This window comes from Papaver somniferum, chromosome 8 (assembly GCF_003573695.1).
Source record: "Papaver somniferum cultivar HN1 chromosome 8, ASM357369v1, whole genome shotgun sequence".
Classification (NCBI taxonomy): domain Eukaryota; kingdom Viridiplantae; phylum Streptophyta; class Magnoliopsida; order Ranunculales; family Papaveraceae; genus Papaver; species Papaver somniferum.
In genome coordinates, this window is record NC_039365.1 from 90538532 (window position 1) to 90545097 (window position 6566).

A 6566-nucleotide genomic window follows, 5' to 3' on the forward strand; every position below is an offset into this window, starting at 1 on the left:
TTGAACTTAGGTATTGATTATTAAATTAACTCATCATATTTGAGCTTAATGTTATGGGTAACTCGTAAAAAACCCTCCCCGTACGGGTATTTCCCATACCCGCCCCGTCCCAGATCAAGCGGGTAATGAGGAGGGTGTGGGTTTGTTTTTTTTGAACGGGGCAGTAAATGGGATACAAGATCCCCACCCCATACCCGCCCCATGACCATCCCTAGTCACGGGAAAAAAAAAAGACAATTACTTGTTGTTTGTTAGGATATAGAGCACTGAGCACATGATACCAGCATCTGCTCTAACTCGTTTTGATCCATCAGATCTGCAAAGAACTATCCACAAAATTTTTAACCAAGAGAAAGAAAATCACCTGAGATGTCTACGAAAAGCGAACCAGCATCAGATCAATCCCAAAAAATAACTGGTGCAGCTTGTGCCATACTATTGTCAGTATCACTGGTGCAGCTTCATTTCACATATCTTTTCTTCGCTAGCTAACTCCAGGTCTCCGATCATGGGACCGAACCATTAATTGTACTTTTTTTTACACCTAACAGGGTTTAAATCACGATTTTGGACCGGCTTGACAAACTGTCCACAAATATTTGAACAATGGGGATTTCAAAAGAAATTCAAATCGCCAAAATAAAAGGTGATAAGAGTGAGATGAGTGTTAGTGGATGTCCAGATTGAAAGAAAAGATGCTTTAAAAACTTCCAAACAATAAATATCTGATCACCGTGCAAGATCTAACATTCTAAGGCTGGGGTTGTGATCACTTAATATTCAACAGACTTAAGAAGCATCTTAAAGGACATGTCCCATATAATAGTTGGATGTAACATAGTAGGACAGCATTGTGTTCACCATAAGCCAACTATGAACTTAAATCCCATCAGGCAGATATGAAAGTTAATCTTCTCAGGCCATCTAGACATATAAAGGAGATAGGTTGGTTGTGTTTGAGGTTCCTTCCATTTCATATCTTCTTACATTTACTTAACTTTGTAGTCTCGTACCCATTATTCCGTACACCACGTAGTGAAAAGAAGAGAGAGCGAAAATCTGGTGACTTTATTGGTTTCCATGAAATCTACTTCATTCTGTCTTTAGGAAATCATGACTGGGTATTTATATAACGTAACCTCCACCTCCATGTTATTGACTGTGGTTTGAGATTGAGCGTCAAACACCCTTGGCTGCAGCAAAATGATAAACAATGAATATAAAGATGACGAAGGAAACTGCAGAATCTTCCAAATTAATGTTCATTGTGCAAACAACCTGATTAGATTTACTGTATTTTTTGATACCTAAAACCTAGCAAAGGATGATCTTGAAAGGCCTCCATCCAGCAACATAGATATATTCATAGTATCACCATAGTACCAACATTAATGCACAACCTCTGCTAACTGCCATTGGGATATTTACCCCAGTCAAATTCAAATGAAATTCAAACTACATGAACAAAAATTATCAGCCTCACCTAGCGCATACAACGAACCCACCTAAATCAACAATCCAAAACAACTTTTTTCTTTATAGAAATCCTTTAAATCATGTACATTTACACAACCAACCACTGGAAGATGACCATCATTATTGCATTAAGGAAAAATAGAAATAGCATCTGACCAAAAAAAAGATATTCAAAAACCAAATAATAGGGATGCTAAAAGAAGTTGTAATTGAAAGAACTCTATATGAACTAATTTTAGCCTTCGGGACCCCCTCAAATCTATCGGTCCAATCCAATCACTGTATCATAAGCAAAGTACATAATGCATTTAGTTATAATATACTAAGAATAAAATTATGTTGATTTATTAAGGAAAATGCTAAAAAGAAAATTGCAAATAATTCCCACCGACAAATATAATTAGTACATAAACTGAAAAAAAGAAATAGTCGAATCCAGTAAAGGGGGAGACTGAATCTGCTTACGGAACATGAAAACCTCTCGTAAAGAAAGGGTCAGTACCGCCATCTTAGGTGGATACATTTTCACGCTTTATCTTCTGGTGTCACTTGTCAGAGTAAGGTTATCGGTGTTGATCGATTTTTTACTTGGGCCCTTAGAATCGTGCTCCTTTTTTGCCGATAACGTCCTTTTCTCTATTAATCAGGTTTGTGTCAAGTCCCCAAAAGAGAAATAAATGAGCCATTCATAGAACCAAAATGACCATCTACTTTGCCCCAGCTGAGATTACTACTTGCTCCTTACCACTTGGTTTGGTTGCAGTCCATCTGATCTGAAGTATACACAAAAGCAGAATTCTTAATATATAACTATAAAGAGAAGGTTAAGTAGATATAAGCACTAATCTGAAAAGTGGATCTTTAAAATGCTAAGGAGTGCATAACAAACAAAACAAACCTAAAAACACAAATACATTAACAATATGAGTGATTAGTTTAACTGGTTTTCCGTAATTACATTTTAATATAAATGCAGTTACACAACCCATTGACTGAGAATGAAGATGGATAAAATTCTAAGGCGTTGATTAACTAACTAAAATATGGACAACCGGTGTTTTGCATTAGGAGTTTTTTTCTTATCGGCCGAACAAAAGGAGGCCTTCTATAGGATGACTCCGTCAAAATGTTTGTCCAAGGAAATCAAAATTGGTTTTTCTATTTTACCAATTTCATGAAATTGAGATAAAATTAGAGACAATCAATCAAATTGATTAGCAATTTCCTTCCAATATAATCAAACAAACACATCACCTGTTCAAAGGTTTTCAAAATCTTCATCAGATCGATCGAATTACAGCGATTTCGTCATCAATATCATTCAAAATCAAATTTTAACTTTCACTGAATCACATCAAATAAGTTAATCAGACACATGAATCGTCAAATTTGTTTCAATTGCAGCATTTCAGAGTCTTAAATTCATTTAACTGAGCCGGATATTTTCGATTTGTGTTAAAGATAGAGTTGATTATCATAAAAGAAAAAACAGAGTTCTTAAAAATAAACATAACAGAGTTCTTCAGAGGGAGACTCGGAGCCATGTATCCCAGCCAATTGGGAACCGATTTAATAGAGGCCAACTCCCTCAACACTTGTTGATGACTCCGTAATGATGTTGATTAAACAATCGTTGGGGTTAATGTCTTTTTTATTTGTAAAATTAATCACAAAATTAACTAATGCACAGAGCTAAAATCTAAACTTGTAAAAGTCTACGGCAGGGTTGAATTTAATGGGTTTTTTTAAAATGCACTTCAATTTTGAGTGCTTTGTTTCTTCACCGACGAAATTTCTCGCAAAATCATATTAACTGTCATGGTTTCTGAGTTTTCTCACAATGGGTTGGGGAACATAGACATGGACTTCTTTTTGACATACTTTGAGAAAAGTTTAAACTCTTAACTGAATGTTTCATTTGGTTTCAGATAATAACTTGACTGAAAATTTTAGAAAAGACATTTACATGAATTGATGATGTTGTGGTGGAGTTGTTTTTGGAAGAAGAAGAGTAGGAGAATCGGAACAATTGTGGATAGGAATGGAGGTAGTTTTAGAAGGTGGTGTAATAAAAAGCCCTTGGTCTTTTAAGTTTGTAAGCTGTAACACTTGGTTAACATGCATTATGTAGAGGACCATGCAAGCTGTCATCACAGTTGCAATATCTGGATATTGTTGTGGATGTTAAATTTAGTTGCCTCAAATTAAATTAAAACTGAAAAATATCCTTGTAGTACAACAAAATCCAAATGATAAGCGCGCCCCGCAAACTAAAATGATTTTGTTAAAATTTAATCGGATCGAAACCAATCCAAATTGGGTCGGCCACACACTGCTGTGGCAGTAATCTAGTATAATTTTAAATACGGTGACGATGAGAGGGTGAAACTTTCAAATTCAAAAAGGAATGTCAAGAAGAAATCCACAAATTCAACTTGTAAATCCTTCGGTAATAATATAAATGGACAACTCAATTTATATTAGATGAATGAATATTTGTCCATAATATGAGCGGCGGACTTACTCCACTCCAATCATCTTAATTCAAACTTCACAATTTAGCACAAAATCAGTTGATTTTCCTTTTTGTAGTAGTTTCATAAAATTCAGTTACTCAGATCACATTAGCTTTCAGACCTGTAAAGATAGTCTTTTTGTAGTAGTTTCATAAAATTCACATTAGTTTTTAGACCTGTTTTTAGAAAAACAGCACAAAGATGACATTTGGTTTAGGACTTTAAGCAAAAAAAAATTCAGTGCATCATTTGGTTTAGGACTTTATCATGAGAGTCTCTTTATCTATTCATTTGTTGTGTTTATAATCAATTATTATACGAAGTAAGAAATAGACAGGTTTCAACTTTCAACCATTCTATTTGCCAAAAAAAGCAATCCAAGTTCCAAACAGATTTACAGAAACTCAGGAAATATTTTGTTATCACATGACAAAACCCTAGGACCTTTTCCTCCGCATGAAGAAGATATAAAAATAAGAGAAAATATTACCTATCGATGGAAAATAGCAGATGCATTTTGTGCACGTCTTGCGATTGATCCGTAAAATTACACAGTCACGGATCAAAAAATAACAATGAATCAAGTCCAAAAAACAACTGATATATTCTTATCACATGAAAAAACCCTAGATTTTCTTTCCTCTCGATGAAGGTTTAGAATCAGCAGAAAAAATTACCAATTTATTATCAATGGAAAGTAGCAACGTGGATTTTGTGCACTTCTTCTGATTGATGTGCAAAATTACAAAGCCACAGATCAAAAAATGTAAGCATGCAAAAACAAAATGCACTAAAAAAAAACACGTCGGAAGAGAAAACCGACGACACCAATGAGATTTTTGGTTTTGATTGCATGTTTTATATATAGAGATGTCAAGCCGAGATAAAGAAGTAGTTTTGTATTCGAATAGTAAATTAAACCGAGTAATTTGGAAGTAATGTTGTCTTTGCCAAAAATAAAAAACTCTGCAAGATTATGTTGTTTATTTATACCCGTAAATCTTTTTGAGAAAATATCTAGTTCATATTCCAATATTGTGTTCCTTATTATTTTGGTATCCATATTTATTTTGATATCTTTCAAAATTATATTTCCATTTTTTTTCTTTTTTAATGATAACGTTTTTCTTTCTTTGGAAATCATTTTCTTCCTTTTTATTTTGATATCCATATTTATTTTGGTATCTTTCAAAATTATATTCCCATTTTTTTTTCTTTTTGTTAATGATAGCAATTTCATTTTTTTTTTGTTGGTGATCGTTTTTATTTCTTGGGATTCATACTCCTAATGGTTTTGTATTATTTTTACTTGTACAGGATTAACAAACCCTTCACTCTATGCACGCGTGACTCCCTCAAATCAGATATTTTCTTTTAATCGCTGATGTAAATTATTTTTTCTTTTATCCAGGTTCATGTTTATGATTTTGTTTAGGTATTTAATACCAACATAAAGTGTAATTGCAAGCATTTTTCTTTTACCCGTAGTTTGGAGATGTAATTAGGGTTTTATTATAAAAATTGTAAATGGACATTGGACATTGGTTTATTTTATTTTATTTTTTTCTTATGAACATTTTCTTAATCATATGATTGATAGTTGATTTTATTTTGATTTAATTTTATGATGAAATCATGATGAAACATTTTATTTTATTTTATTTTATTTTATTTTGGTAATATTTTATTTGCTTAGATTAAATAACATTTAATAATTTTAGGAAATTGTGAATGGTCAAATAATATTTTGTGGGTCCAAAATATTTTCCTGAAATTCTATTGGCTGAAATTTAGAATGGGGTCAGAATCAATCAGAAACTCCGGTTAACCACGTCGTTTAAAAAAACTCTATTTTTGTGTAGAGAATATTTATATATATATATATATATATAGTATGATAGTAAGATAAATGAATTATAGATGGGATGCTAAATGCAAGCCGATTTTATGGAGAATGTTCATTGGAAGACTTTTTTTGTATCCCGGCAGAAGCATGGCTTTGGTGATAAATGACTATTTTGGATGAGATGGTAAACACTACTCGATTCTAGGAGTAAATAGCATCAACTGTCTTATGATTGATGGTAATTTGTGTTATTACAGGAAGAAAATTGTGGAGGAAACTAGGAAGTTTTACTCTTCTCTTTTTGCGAAGCAGTTACCAAACCTGGTTTTGATCAGCTTGAAATGCCAACAATCATAAGATTCATAAAATTTTATGAAGTTGTTTATAGCTAAGCAGTTAAGATTCACTTAAGAAAAACCTCTCACCAAATAGGAAGTAATAAATACAACAACTGAAGTTGTTCATACCTTTAAACCCTTCCAAAATAAAACATGATGCTTGCGATGGCATCTTTCCTTCAGTCTACCAACTGTTTGTATAGGCCTTACAAGGCCATAAAGCAAATAATGATACATTTCCGGTCTGTAATTTCTTTTGTTTTTAATGAAGTAATGTACATGGTCATTTATAGATGATGATCATCCTCCTTGGATCGTACATTCATACATGTAAATGCTTTACTATCTGGGTAGTTACTATTGAGAAATCAAAAAAACAGAGGAGACAAA

At 32.9% G+C, this 6566-nt stretch overlaps 1 long non-coding RNA gene across 1 annotated transcript; it reads right to left on the reverse strand.

Annotated features, from left to right (window-relative positions):
• Positions 1-614: 614 nt before the first annotated feature.
• Positions 615-3547, reverse strand: LOC113306796. Its single transcript, XR_003338840.1, has 3 exons — positions 2731-3547; positions 1942-2249; positions 615-1193 (listed from the first exon to the last, which is right to left on the reverse strand). It is a non-coding gene; the product is annotated as an uncharacterized LOC113306796 (long non-coding RNA).
• Between the last annotated feature and the right edge of the window lie 3019 nt (positions 3548-6566).